A 15,727-nucleotide genomic window follows, 5' to 3' on the forward strand; every position below is an offset into this window, starting at 1 on the left:
TTCGATTCCCGGCGGGGTCAGGGATTTTCTCTGCCTTGTGATGACTGGGTGATGTCCTTGGGTTAGTTAGGTTTAAGTAGTTCTAAGTTCTAGGGGACTGATAACCATAGATGTTAAGTCCCATAGTGCTCAGAGCCATTTGAACCATTTGTACCATGATGCTGTAAACAGAACCCGGATTCATCCGAAAAAATAACGTTTTGCCATTCGTGCACCCAGGTTCGTCGTTGAGTACACCATAGCAGGCGCTCCTGTCTGTCATGCAGCGCCAAGGGTAACCGCAGCCATGGTCTCCGAGCTGATAGTCCACGCTGCTGCGAACGTCATCGAACTGTTCGTGCAGACGGTTGTTGTCTTGCAAACGTCCCCATTTGTTGACTCAGGGATCGAGACGAAGCTGCACGATCCTTCACAGCCATGCGAATAAGATGCCTATCATCTCGACTGCTAGTGAAACGAGGCCGTTTGGAACCAACACGGCGTTCCGTATTACCCTCCTGATCCTATTCCTAATTCTGCTAACAGTCATTGGCTCTCGACTAACGCGAGCAGCAATGTCGCGATACGATAAACCGCAATCGCGATAGGCTACAATCCGATCTTTATCAATGTCGGAAATGTGATGGTACGCATTTCTCCTCCTTACACGAGACATCACAACAAAGTTTCACCAGGCAACGCCGGTCAACTGCTGTTTGTGTATGAGAAATCCGTTGGCAACTTTCCTCACGTCAGCACGTTGTAGATTTCCCCACAGGCGCCAACCTTGTGTGAATGCTCTGAAATGCTAATCATTTGCATATCACAGCATCGTCTTCCTGTCGGTTAAATTTCGCGTCTGTAGCACCTCATCTTCGTGGTGTAGCAATTTTAATGGCCAGTAGTGTAGTACAGGGTTGCGCTGGTGCCTGCTATCGACATCACGAAGGTGCTGCTTGCTATCGAAGCATCGCTGGCCACACCTATGACATGTAAACAGCAAGACACACCCACAGAAGGTATTTCGCGCCTTTCGGCGGCCTGTCCTGAACCGGGCCGACACAGAGGCACGAGGTTAGTTCTACTCCAGGCCATGTTCCAGTCAACATCTAGTCCACAGGAAGCAGCGGGAAGAGTACCTTGTCTGGTGACAACAGAGTTAGAGGTTACCAGTTGTACTCTTCCGCTTAATCTGCAAGTCCTTGCACATGTTTGTGAATTTTGTCTTTGACCAGCGCTACGAGAAACTGTTTCTACTGAACAGTACTTCCATTTGTATTAGCAAAGACAGTCTTCTTCAACACAGTCACAACAAAGAAGAAATTGTATAACAGAAGAAAAATCCTTATTTTGACTGTAGGTGCATATCAGTCCGTACATTTTACACGTGCAATAATCATGTCAATTATCAACTGTTTTGGAACCCAGTTCATTTCTGAGAACCCGTCACAAGTTATATATAACGCTGTCCTTCAGACATTCACAGCTGTGGTATTACATCTTGCAGAATGAATATCAGAGCTGTTTAATACCCATAAATGGGCATGTTATACAACTATATGCGTTCTTCGCTTTGCAAAATATCTCTAGCAATGGTATTTTACCACGCCTTTCAGGAAAAAAGCGTGATTCGACTTACTTTCGCCGGCCGGAGTGGCCAAGCGGTTCTAGGCGCTGCAGTCTGGAAGCGCGCGACCGCTGCGGTCGCAGGTTCGAATCCTGCCTCGGGCATTGATGTGTGTGTTGTCCTTAGGTTAGTTAGGTTTAAGTCGTTCTAAGTTCTAGGCGACTGATGACCTCAGAAGTTAAGTCCCATAGTGCTCCGAGCCATTTGAGGCATATCTTGACTTACTTTCCGATCTTAATTTTTGTCATTGCAAATACCATAATCAAAATAGGAGAAACTGAAAGCACACACCAACGTGGTTTGCCACTAACACAATATGAATCATCTGACTGTACGTCAGAGGTAATAAGCATATAAACTAGGTTGTCGTGTAACTATTAATGGCAGTATGTTTTATATCCAAAGATAATCTGCGCCTACATACATACTTGAGGAACCATTGTATGATCACGAAGGAGGGTGTCTTGTGATCTATAGACAGCACTTGGCCACAACATTCTTGGACAGTCCTATTTCTGGTAAGAAGTCTGCACCCTGCAGCTGTTTACCATTGCAGGCATTCCTCCTTCGGAAACAGTTATGCACCTCACAAAGACTTACCGTATTTGTATTCTGTGAATATTGTAAACATTCTGATTACAGGCTCAACGCTAGCAGGCACTACCAAGTACCGCTACCATCACCCATATGCAGTGCACGTAGCAACAGCTATGCTGCTATCGGGGGCTATCTTGTGTCTGTGCGTCACGGTTCCTCAAGAGTCTGTGAATGTTTCACCGCCGCAGTATACTTGAGCCATGGTGGAAACTTCAGTAGCCAGTTGCAGATGCAGCTCAACTTCAGAGCACTCGGATTGGTCCCCTGTGCTGTCGCTTCTGTTGCAGCTTCAGCTGGCCCTGCGTCACGCTGTAGCGCACCACCACGTCATGACATCATCACTACACTGTGCTACAGAGTAGTTGTCCAAAGCCGATTATCGGCTAGACTTTGTGAAGACGGGCTGTTGTCACGACCTACGTTACGACACAGGGGAAGACAGTCTTTTGGCATTAGCACAGCATACGAGAATATGGAGGGTCGTTTCTGTTACTATTCTCTTTTGTGGAACTTTAAATCTTATGTTGTGAGGTTAAAATAAACGTACATTGTCAAATTAACTGCAGAAACATTAATTATCTGCGTGAAAATAGCCAACTATGGACATAAAAAAGACGACGATTGATGTTTTTTGTTGTTGTTGTTGTTTTCCGCAGTGGCCACTTACTGCTTACTGGAGTCACTTCTACTTCGTATATTACTTCAACTGTTGCCACCGTTCCGCAGCTGCCCTCAGTTGTCTCGGCGCAATCGTTCCTGTTCCACATTATGCATCACAATACTGCACGCGTCCTTCAGAGGTCGCCCATCCAGCCTGGCCTCATCAGGAAAGCCAACATCACAGCTCGCCGCCGTCCTTCCCCAGCAGCACCGCACCCCGTCGGCTGCATCCCTTTCTCCAAAATCGACGGAACAGCACCAATCGCTGCAGATTTTCAGCGAAACATCGGAATCAAGGTCCACTTTCCTCTACCTGCTGGAACATGTTTCCGTATCGTTCACCATCATGGAGGACTCTCACAAATGGACCCAGCTCCTCAACTGGTTTGGCACTACTCATTATGGATCTCGTGGTGGTGCACAAACTCTCGTTTTTGAGCCTTCTTTCCTGTCGTATGTGGACTCCTCGCTGGATCCCCCACTTGATTTCTCTCTCTCAACCCGTCACATACTCAGTCACCCCAGATTCCAATGTTGCAGAGTTCGTCACCTTCTCCTGTTCTGACGAACCTGGCGCCAACTTATCTTGCACCAATGGCCCTGGTGGTCCTTCCTCAGTGCCACAGTCGCGCCGTTTGCTGTGCCACGTTCTCTGCCGGTTTCTGCACCACGGGTGCATCGACCCAGGCCCAGTGCTCGCCACCAGCTCCGCTTCTACTGGTTCCGCTGCCCCTGGGCTATCCACTGCCAGCCCATCCAATGCTATCCTCTCAGACGCCGACTAGTCACTCTCACCAGTCGTCACTGGAGCGGCCTCCACACTCGGCACACCTGGGCCACCAGCCTGTCTGCCAGTCTTTATGGCCTTGAATTCAATGCTACTTCCATCCTCCTGCGCCTTGTCTTGGGGATTTAGCCATTTCTGGTCTTCCTCTAGGACGGTGGCTTCCTACTTCTTTCGACAAACATTGTCTTTCTCCTTCTTTCGTTTTTCGTAAGATTTAACGCCCTTTTAAAGTTTTATTAATAATAACCATCATACTTTACATTTAGGAATGGTACAAATTTTGCACCAATTGGGATGCGTTATAAGTGTTTGACAAAGTTTTCTTAAAGTACACTACTGGCCATAAAATTGCTACACCAAGAAGAAATACAGATCATAAAAGGGTATTCATTGGACAAATATATTATACTAACACTGACATGTGATTACATTTTCACGCAATTTTGGTGCAGAGGTCCTGAGAAATCAGTACCCAGAACAACCACCTCTGCCCATAATAACGGCATTGATACACCTGGGCATTGTGTCAAACAGAGCGTGGATGGCGTGTACAGTTACAGCTGCTCATGCACCCCATAACATCACGACGAGTGATACGCCAGTATGGCGATGAAGAATACACGCTTCTAATGTGAGTTTACCGTGATGTCGCCGAACACGGATGCGACCATCATTTTAACACATAAAATACACTTCCTATACGATTTTCTGTAATTTCTGATATAAACAGGGGGGAACTATCTTTGTACATAGAGCACATCACAGTTGGCAGTTACACAATATCCAAATTTATAGTTCATTACCCCTGACGTATAACAATGCAATAATATGTAGATTGTCAGAAAATTGTCTTTGCAATGTCCTATGAAAACAGAATATATAATGTACATTACATTACACGTTGACTATTATGAAACAATATATATTTCACGTAAACCTAATTTGAAAGTAATTTGGCTTCTGTAGTGCAGATCCAACAAGCTGCAGATTTATAATCCGAAAATTAGTTAACTAAATAAATGGATCATGTAGAATATTGCCGTGCTTTTCTCTTATAACACTTTTAGTAATTAATGAACGTGTTACAGTAACTTCATTCGTTTTAATTGCGTTAAATGATCATAAGAACCCAAACTATCAACAGGCAAGGGTCACGTTCACATTATAGGCGACAATTTATGATACATGGGGGCTACTTTCGTTTCTACTATTTGCACGGTGTAGAACAGCATGGGCGAGTTTTCATTTTGTTTTCGATGGTTATATCTTTCTATCGAACTGAATTGTCAAAAAAAATTACTTCTGGACACGTTTGTTAATCGTGCCTATGGCAGCTACATTACTCTCATAATAGTGTAAATTCGTGTTAAGAAAAAGGCAATTGTCGTGGAAGTACTACTCCATGGCTGAGTTTACTCTGTTAATCAGTCACATGTCAAGAATTTTAGATTAAATATCTGTTGTATGACATATTCCGTCAACCTATATCTGAGGAGCTTTTGCTTTCCATCACAAAGACTAAAGATTCCTGCACTAACAACCGATGTTAAAATGACGAATAGAAGAAACCTCTTAATTTAGCCCTGTTTCGAAACAACCATTCCATCAGCTTTATCCGACTGGTTGCCTGTGAGGTGACCAACTGCTGCACCATAATGGCGGCGGTCTTCGCAAACCTGTTTCTAAAGACGTATATAAGTACCAGAAGATCCTTCCTCTGTTATCTTATCGAGAAAGCGGCATCTTGGAGTCTCACAATTTCTCCAGGACGGTAGTGAGGATCTCCTGCAAAGTGGTCTACGCTGTGGCTCTTGCGCTACGTATAGCTGCTGTTTTTCCGGAACATGTGAAGGACGGTCTGAGATAGATATTTACGTTCATATTTTCCACAATAGGTATTGTACCCACAGCTGTGTTCAGACATGTGGGACTCGTTCGTCTGGCTAGGGACGACTTACGCCATCTGAACCAATATCTGAGATCTACAGCTCAAGTTAGATGTCAGCGGCGACCACTACACTGCTAGAAATCAATGTAAAGCCATGGGTATTCGTAGGACAATTAACATTGTCTGTTTTGCGCACAGAGTATGAGAATAGTATGAGATCCAGTATACTGACAAACGAAGTCGAATAGTACCGTATTTTATGTCAGAAGTACAGTATATAACAAGACATCAACTCTTCAGACGGAAGAGTGTTCAATAAGATATAAAGGTAGTTGGCTCTGTACGGTGTTAGTCTGTGTGTATATGCCTTTCCTGCTGACAGGGAAAAATCTGCGTTAGTAATGGTATGTATTGTGTACTTACACCACAATTGTGACTTTACAATGCAGAAAACAGTTACAACGTTACGAAAGGAAATATCGGTGCGTGGAAGGAACTGGGACTACCGTCAATCGGCCAAAAATTTCCTTAGATTCGGCCCCTGATATAGATCGAACGGAAAAATGGCAACGTAGCAGATTATCTGAGGTGTCGAAACGGTTACTTTCGCACGGAGCAAATTGCAGAAACAGTTAACCTTCTCAATTTGTTGCTGCTTTACAGTTGCCAGTAACTGCCAGATGTGCACCACAAATGTCAGAGGGAAACTTATTACGTTCAAGAAATGACTGCATAAACCTGCTCTAAATCCAAATATAAAGTGGCTAGATTTTAGTTTGCTGGAAAATATTTGTCTTTAAGTTGAGAATGGCAAAAAGACAGCTTCAGAGATGAGAAGTTTAACTTAGGTGGTCTGCATAGATTTCAGTATAATTGGCATGATCTGAGAACAGAGCAGCACGTAAGAATGAGCAGAAATTTTGGCGGTTAAACTGCAATAATTTGGACAGTTTTATGCACTAAAGGAAAATTGCGCACTGCTTGAGTGAACATTAGAATCAATTCTAATATGTACACTGAGATGCAAGAGAAAGAATGGATTAGAATGTGTCAGGACCTAGGAGACGAAAGTCTATTGATTGAACAAGACAATACATCTGCGCAGGTCTCTGCATAATAAGTGGTTTGAAAATAAAGATTTCGAAGTCTAGCCCTGGCTTGAACGCAGCCGTGGGAAACCTCCGGGGAATACTTGCAAGGCGTGTTTATAGCAATGGAAGGCAAGCTGAAGCGGTATGTGAGCTGAAACAAGCGATACGAGAAGAGAGGGCAACAAATACCCTGCAATAACCAAAAACCCTAACAAAGTAAATGCAGAAGAGAACTTGCGAAGTAATTAGGAAGAACGGTAATTGGACAAAGTACTAACATTGCAATAACACAGAGGACTGTGAGTGCTCTTTTATCAATTTCCGCAAAGAGAAAGCAATTGCCTTATTCTGTTACTCATGATATGAAAGAAGCTATGTTATTCCATCATAACTGTTTATGTGTTACGTGTATCTGCTACTTTTATAATAAATTCGATACATATAAGCTTCAGGTATTTTATATTACTTTCGTAGCAACCCTGCCTTTATATTGATTTCCACTGCTGTAGCAGGTCTGTACCGGACGCTGACGAGAATCTCCCTTATGGTGTACCAAGAGTCCCAGAAGTTACTTTCGACCCACAGAAGTTTTCAGTTTTATTTACAGTGACAGATCTGTGCAGAGGTTCTTGCAAAGTGCACTAATGTCCATTAAAATTGCTGCACCACGAAGATGACGTGCTACAGATGCGAAATTTAATCGACAGGAGGAAGATGCTGTGATATTCAAATGATTAGCTTTTCAGAGCAGTCAAACAAGGTTGGAGCCGGTGGCGACACCTACAACTTGGTGATATGTGGAAAGTCTCCAACCGATTTCTCATACAGACAGAGCAGTTGACCGGCGTTGCCTGGTGAAACGTTGTTGCGATGCCTCGTGTAAGGAGGAGAAATGCGTACCATCACGTTTCAGACTGTGATAACGGGAGGATTGTAGTCTGTCGCAATTGCGGTTTATCGCATCGCGACATTGCTGCTAGCGGGGGTTGAGATCCAATGACTGTTAGCAGAATATGGAATCGGTGGGTTCAGGAGGGTAATACGGAACGCCGTGGTAGATCCAAAAGGCCTCGTGTCACTAGCAGGCGAGATAACAGGTAACTTATCCCCATGGCTTTAACGAATCGTGCAACCACGTCTCGATCCCTGAGTCAACAGATGGGAACGTTTGCAAGACAACAAGCATCTGCACGGACAGTTCGACGACGTTTGCAGCAGTGTGGACTATCAGCTCGGAGACCATGGCTGCGGTTACCCTTCACACTGCATCGCAGACAGGAGTGCCTGCGATGGTGTACTCAACGTCGAACCTGGGTGCACGAATGGCAAAACGTCATTTTTTCCGATGAATCCAGGTTCTGTCTACAGCATCATGATGGTCGCATCCGTGTTCGGTGACATCGCGGTAAACGCAGATTGGAAGCGTGTATTCTTCATCGCCATACTGGCGTTTCACCCGGCGTGATGGTATGGGGTGCCATTGGTAACACGTCTCGGTCACCTCTTGTCCGCATTGACGGCACTTTGAACAGTGGACGTCACATTTCAGATGTGTTACGACCCTTGGCTTTACCCTTCCCTCGAGCCATGCGAAACCCTACATTTCAGCAGGATAATGCACGACAGCATGTTGCAGGTCCTCTACGGGCCTTTCTGGACACAGAAAATGTTCGACTGCTGCCCTGGCCAGCACATCCTCCAGATCTCTCACCAATTGAAAACGTCTGGTCAGTGGTGTCGGAGCAACTGGCTCGTCACAATACGCCTGTCACTACTCTTGATGAACTGCGGTATCGTGTTGAAGCTGCATGGGCCACTGTACCTGTAAACGCCATCCAAGCTCTGTTTGACTCAATGCCCAGGCGTATCAAGGCCATTATTACGGCCAGAGATGGTTGTTCTGGGTACTGATTTCTCAGGATCTATGCTCCCAAATTGCGTGAAGATGTAATCACATATCAGTTCTAGTATAATACATTTGTCCAATGAATACAAGTTTATAATCTGCATTTCTTCTGTGTGTATAAATTTTAATGGCCAGTAGTGTAGTTGCGGAAGTTGTTGCACCAGCATAAAGGGCCAGATGTGACACACATTTTCGTTGTACCATTGAAATCATTACAGACGTTAGTGATACCACTGGCCTCACACGCGCTGGCTAGGGAGGCGATAAACACGGCTCCTGTCCTGTGCCGACTACAGCTGGGTTCGACTCTCAGCAACAGAGATGAGGTGGAGCTGTGTCGCTCCTGGCGTGTGGCATACAGCCACAGTCCCGCTCATCAGCATTGCGGCCTCTCGCCTTGGATCCACGGACTTTTGTGTTGCCTCTCGACTCTAATCACAACTTGTTCCGCGATTCTACTGACCTTCGGAGCAACGTTCTGGGAAACTGCTCTTTATAAAAATAGAACAGGGTTACTGATTAACATGAGCTTTCCTGCAGTGACTTCTGTAGCTATGTTGCAATGACTTCGGGTTTATAGAATACGTCGCCTGTTTTATTAATCTGCACTTGAAGCACAGGTCACTATTTAATGTCCCTAATATTGTAACGATTCTACTATGAGAACATTTTAATCTTTTACCGTGTCTCCTCATTTAATATCTAAATGGCCCGAAGACAGATGTGTGGGAGTCTTTCGCATAGCCTACCCAGAACAATGGGGAGAGCTTCACTCAAAGCTAAGAAGTAACTCGCTAGTTGTGGAAACCATAGGAGGCAAATTCAAACTGCTAGACTTAATTTACCAATTTAAACTTTGTGATAATGGTAATTGTAAATGGAAAGACTGAATTCATTTTTTAAATTACGGGGTTGTTTGCACTTTTTTGGTATTACCTTGAAATACAAGAGATACAAATCAGTTGCAGTAAAAGAGAAATTTAGGAGAACACCTATTAGAACGTTTGTGATGGGAGCTGAGTGGTGTTGGAGGCGCTGGAGAGGGCGTGTTTGGCAGAGGGAGATGGAAGGTTGCCAGAGAGAGTGGACCACAACGCGAAGTTACGGGAACTATCAGTGACGCGCCAATGCACTGGAGCAACAGAAGATGGCCAAACACACACAGCAGCTGACGCAGCTGAATTTAGCTTCTCCATAGGCTGCCTTCTATCCGAGGCAACTCAAATTACAGAATACTATACCTCTAAATACACTCCTGGAAATGGAAAAAAGAACACATTGACACCGGTGTGTCAGATCCACCATACTTGCTCCGGACACTGCGAGAGGGCTGTACAAGCAATGATCACAGGCACGGCACAGCGGACACACCAGGAACCACGGTGTTGGCCGTCGAATGGCGCTAGCTGCGCAGCATTTGTGCACCGCCGCCGTCAGTGTCAGCCAGTTTGCCGTGGCATACGGAGCTCCATCGCAGTCTTTAACACTGGTAGCATGCCGCGACAGCGTGGACGTGAACCGTATGTGCAGTTGACGGACTTTGAGCGAGGGCGTATAGTGGGCATGCGGGAGGCCGGGTGGACGTACCGCCGAATTGCTCAACACGTGGGGCGTGAGGTCTCCACAGTACATCGATGTTGTCGCCAGTGGTCGGCGGAAGGTGCACGTGCCCGTCGACCTGGGACCGGACCGCAGCGACGCACGGATGCACGCCAAGACCGTAGGATCCTACGCAGTGCCGTAGGGGACCGCACCGCCACTTCCCAGCAAATTAGGGACACTGTTGCTCCTGGGGTATCGGCGAGGACCATTCGCAACCGTCTCCATGAAGCTGGGCTACGGTCCCGCACACCGTTAGGCCGTCTTCCGCTCACGTCCCAACATCGTGCAGCCCGCCTCCAGTGGTGTCGCGACAGGCGTGAATGGAGGGACGAATGGAGACGTGTCGCCTTCAGCGATGAGAGTCGCTTCTGCCTTGGTGCCAATGATGGTCGTATGCGTGTTTGGCGCCGTGCAGGTGAGCGCCACAATCAGGACTGCATACGACCGAGGCACACAGGGCCAACACCCGGCATCATGGTGTGGGGAGCGATCTCCTACACTGGCCGTACACCACTGGTGATCGTCGAGGGGACACTGAATAGTGCACGGTACATCCAAACCGTCATCGAACCCATCGTTCTACCATTCCTAGACCGGCAAGGAAACTTGCTGTTCCAACAGGACAATGCACGTCCGCATGTATCCCGTGCCACCCAACGTGCTCTAGAAGGTGTAAGTCAACTACCCTGGCCAGCAAGATCTCCGGATCTGTCCCCCATTGAGCATGTTTGGGACTGGATGAAGCGTCGTCTCACGCGGTCTGCACGTCCAGCACGAACGCTGGTCCAACTGAGGCGCCAGGTGGAAATGGCATGGCAAGCCGTTCCACAGGACTACATCCAGCATCTCTACGATCGTCTCCATGGGAGAATAGCAGCCTGCATTGCTGCGAAAGGTGGATATACACTGTACTAGTGCCGACATTGTGCATGCTCTGTTGCCTGTGTCTATGTGCCTGTGGTTCTGTCAGTGTGATCATGTGATGTATCTGACCCCAGGAATGTGTCAATAAAGTTTCCCCTTCCTGGGACAATGAATTCATGGTGTTCTTATTTCAATTTCCAGGAGTGTACGTAGGTCTACAACAATTAGACTTGTATTACTCTCGGACATACGGATGAATGCCTTTAGAGTTGTTGGATAGGGGAATGGTAGCACCGCCATTTTAAGAAGCTGACCAAGTAAGTTTTCATCTTTCTGCAGTCCACAGTCCTCTTAAAATGTTAAAGTCATGACTTCACAGAACTGTACTTCTCTACAGTCTTTTATTACCTAGTGTTTGCCAGTTTCGACCACACTGCGACATTCACGCTACCCTCGGACATATCAAAGAAGCTGCAGAAATATGAAAATTTTCAGTTGATAATTTATAGGTGTATACCAAAAATCTGAAAACGACACAACATGATGAAATGATCAGTTTTTTTTTTATATTTGGCAATGCAAAGGAGAAAGTTTACAGAAGACCTTTTTCATTATTTACAAAGTTAAGAAACATCTTAATCAAATCCGAGCCATTTCGAGCAACCCTGGACAACTGACGACCCCAAGAAATGTAAATCTGCTGGAATTATGGATTTGAGGTTTTCGGCTGTTGGAGAGTACTCGCATTAATGTCATTTAAAATGGACTGTAGGCAGATCTCGCGGTAAGGTTGTAACCTCCCCCTCACTTATCGACCTTAATGACAGTGAAAAATTAAACCACGTGTACCTAATGGAAATTTCGGAAAAGCAATCGCCACCGAAGTTAATTTGTCGGTAAAGAGGGAGGAAAGGGTTACATCTAAATGAAAGGAAAAATGCTAATGAAACTGGTGGAAATTAATTTTGAAAATGGGTAAAGTTAATAAAGAAAGCAAGTGTGCGGCCGTTACGTTAACAATTAACTAGCGGTAATTAGATATTTGAGATTTGGGGGAAATTACGGTCGCCAGTCCTAAGGACAATTACTATAGTAACTGAAAAGGAAAGGTTATTACACATATAACTAGCACTAGAAGCGTGGCAACTGAAGGTTGACACATGTAGTGTGAAAAGTGAAAGTTTGTCAGAAGTAATAAATTTCGCTACACTCTGAATTAATTCAGCAAAAGAATTAATAAAACCGAAAATCAAAAGTTAATTTAGTGACTGAAGTTAGTAGTAAGATTTCTTTCTGAAGCACATCGAAATCCAGTAAATTACGGTTAGTCTTGGACTACCTCAACAATCATTTCAAAAGCTACTTGAATCTACGCAATTTAGAAATAAGAGATTTAACTTTGAACTTGAATTAAATGATTCTGAACAATTAACAATAGTAAAATTTAGTACGTACCAAGCTGTGCTGCAGTCACAGGTGAGCTAAAATACGGTAACAAAACTCGCACTCTTAATTTGTGCTTGTGTAATCTAAATATTGTAGGCAGCTATGAATACCTTAACTGAACTTTGAAATTAAAGCAGTGAAATCGAATGATGCTGGCGTTTGAATTTCAACGACACTCGGGTTCATTCCGGAAAAGGAAGGGACCCTGCTTGGTAATGCAATTGGGACAATGAGCAAGAAAGGTTCATGCTAAGATGCTGTAATTTTGTGATGCAACAATTTTAAAAGTTTGAAAAGCTGAGGTCTGCCATACAGCTCTAAAGCTTTACGTGCTTCCAGTCTTCCTTGTTGGTTGATTGAAGGTTTGAAGCCGTCGATCGAGGAGGTGGCGACAGTCACTCATTGTCGGCCGTCGCTGTTGCAGAAGCTGGATGTTGGCGCGCCTTCTTCTCGACACGGTCAGCAGACGAAGCGGCCTCTTGATGTGCGCCAGCTAATGCTTTCCGTCCGCGACACCATGTCAGAAACTATCATCGCAAGTCGAGCGCAATTACAAGCTGCCAAACCCCGAAAGCGCGGCAACTCGCGGGAGCTTCACACAACACACCTGCTCCACTGCACCACCCCAGCCAGACTATCTCTGCCCGCGCTCCACGAGGCAGAGTTAACACTACCAAAGATCCTCAACATTTTGGTTCTCCACACGACCTATCGATGTATTCGTTCGATAGCATAGTTTTCCCCAGGCCAGACCCAGAGTATAAATACAAATAATATTCACAAAACAAACCAACATAAATGCATAAATATATATATACAAACAGCAAACCAATTACAATATATAAAGAGACAGAAATGTCATATCTTGAGGTAACAAAACAAGGAAAAAAAATTATAGTACACTAGATGGAAATAAGAGGATATGCATTTCCGGCGTTACAAGGTAGACCATGACTCCAATGACTTCATAGTTATAGGGGCGAATGCGGGATTCCTCTGAGAGAACATGGTGCAATTAACACAGATCCTTCATTGAACACAAACAATCACACTCGGGCACCTTAGGCCGGCCGATGTGGCCGTGCTGTTCAAGGCGCAGCAGTCTGGAACCGCAAGACCGCTACGGTCGCAGGTTCGAATCCTGCCTCCGGCATGGATGTTTGTGATGTCCTTAGGTTAGTTAGGTTTAACTAGTTCTAAGTTCTAGGGGACTAATGACCTCAGCAGTTGAGTCCCATAGTGCTCAGAGCCATTTGAACCATTTGAATCGGGCACCTTACACACGCACTTGGTGATATTGCACAAAAACACTGATCTAGCAAGAAGAGATAGCTGTACGCCATTACTCACATACTAAATCCTTTGTTTTAGTAGGTGTATACCCAGCACTTGCAGGAAATTTCAGTCAGTTCATAAATCACTTCGAAACAGTACTTTTTTATTTAAGAGTAAATAAAAGGAAATTTTGTTAAAAATCCATAAGTACAATTTACTGCAGTCAGTAACATTATTATTCAGCATAATCCGTACTGTAAACTTTCGAGTGTAGTTAGCTGTTTGCAGGAAAATAGGCACTGATAATATCTTTACACAAAAATCTAATGAACAAGGCGTGCATTAAAAAGCCAACAGTCTATGTCCCTCAGGGCTGCAGTTCCTTCTGTTCAACGAGAATGCCGATCAGCACACAAAATCTGCAAAATCTTGGTACAGAAGGATAGTCAGTCACACGAAATTCGATTATTTCCTCAAAGCAACGGAATGGAATGTGTATACAATGCTCATGACATGAGTGACAAATACTGTAGTTTTACTGATAAAAATCGTACTTTATTTTAAAATCGTGTCCCAGATTAGTGCAAAGTCTACAAAGAACCGATGACCTCCTCAGGGAACAAAGACATGTAGTGAAACAAAAAGAAAACTAAATCTGTCCGTCAGAAACGGTCTGAAGTTGATGATGTAGCATAATATTGAAGATAGTAATATAAACAACAATCCAAGCGGATTATGAGAAAATTATAGGAACATAAGGTAAAATAATAAAGACAATACGTTGCATAGTAAAGGAGAATACCGGTAGAGCTAGTGATGAAAAGGACAGATACTATTACGATTAAACGACAGATTGGTAACAGGTGAGTGTAGTGTTTCAATCATTTTAACAAGAATTTCATCATTGTCACTGAACCGATGGGGTTGTTAGATCCATTAGATGCTAATACGCAATACCTTAGTGCATCATTAAGAATAACTGCAATAATATACCATGAAAGTTGAAATAATGTCCATCACAAAAACTTTGAAATCAAAATTTCTATCATTCATGATAAAATATCAACAAAGCTATCTAAACAGTGTCCATCTGAGTATTGTAACATTTTAAGTTAATCGTGTAGCCAGTCATTTATCAGCGAAACATATCCAAAATTGTTGAAATTGCTGAAGCTAAAATACTGTATTAGAATTGAGATAAAGGAATGCCATCCAAGTTCTATCCTGATTTTTTTTTCCGCCAATCTCGAAAATTTTTGTGAAAGTAATAGACAACTGGCTTCTTACACATATGACACAAATAAAATATTCCCAGAGTCACACATCAGACATCTACTGGGTTTTGGTGTTCACAGTTGTATTTACACTTATAATAATAGTGTACATAATTTTTTAGACATTAATTACAGGCTACTGATATATCTTACAGAGCCGTGTCACGGCACAGCTCATTTGATTTACCCGCGAGATTATTTAGCTGGTTTTCTCCGCAGCGATAGCGGGCGTGATCGCTGAGCGCTGTTGGCCCTGGTGCGCCAAGCAACAAGTTTAGAGGACGCCTCGGTCGGAAGATGGGACAGAACGGAAGCGGCGGGAGTCAACTGGTGCCTGCAGATTAAGTACTACGATGAGTTAAAATTGTTAAAATTGGGGCGTTTAAATTGCAAATTTCGTAATTCTACTAGTATTGCTTGCGATAAAACCATCTATTTCTTCATATTGCCGTATTTGAGTATTTAGTTGTGTTTCTTCTGCCGGCCTGAGTGGCCGAGCGGTTCCAGGCGCTACAGTCTGAAACCACGCGATCGCTACGGTCGCAGGTTCGAGTCCTGTCTCGGGCATAGATGTGTGTGATGTTCTTAGGTTAGACAGGTTTAAGTAGTTCTAAGTTCTAGGGGACTGACGATCTCAGAAGTTAAGTCCCAAAGTGATCAGAGCCATCTGAAACATTTTTTGTGTTTCTTCTCGAGATTGACTGAATTGATTTGGAACACGTGCGGCGAGT

General features: G+C 44.3%; 1 protein-coding gene across 1 annotated transcript in view; it reads left to right on the plus strand.

The window, feature by feature from the left end:
• Positions 1-15,727, plus strand: part of LOC124786328 (probable cytochrome P450 6a13) — a 421,393-nt gene that overhangs the window by 286,386 nt on the left and 119,280 nt on the right. The gene's annotated exons all lie outside the window — the stretch shown is intronic.

Source organism: Schistocerca piceifrons, chromosome 1 (assembly GCF_021461385.2).
Source record: "Schistocerca piceifrons isolate TAMUIC-IGC-003096 chromosome 1, iqSchPice1.1, whole genome shotgun sequence".
Classification (NCBI taxonomy): domain Eukaryota; kingdom Metazoa; phylum Arthropoda; class Insecta; order Orthoptera; family Acrididae; genus Schistocerca; species Schistocerca piceifrons.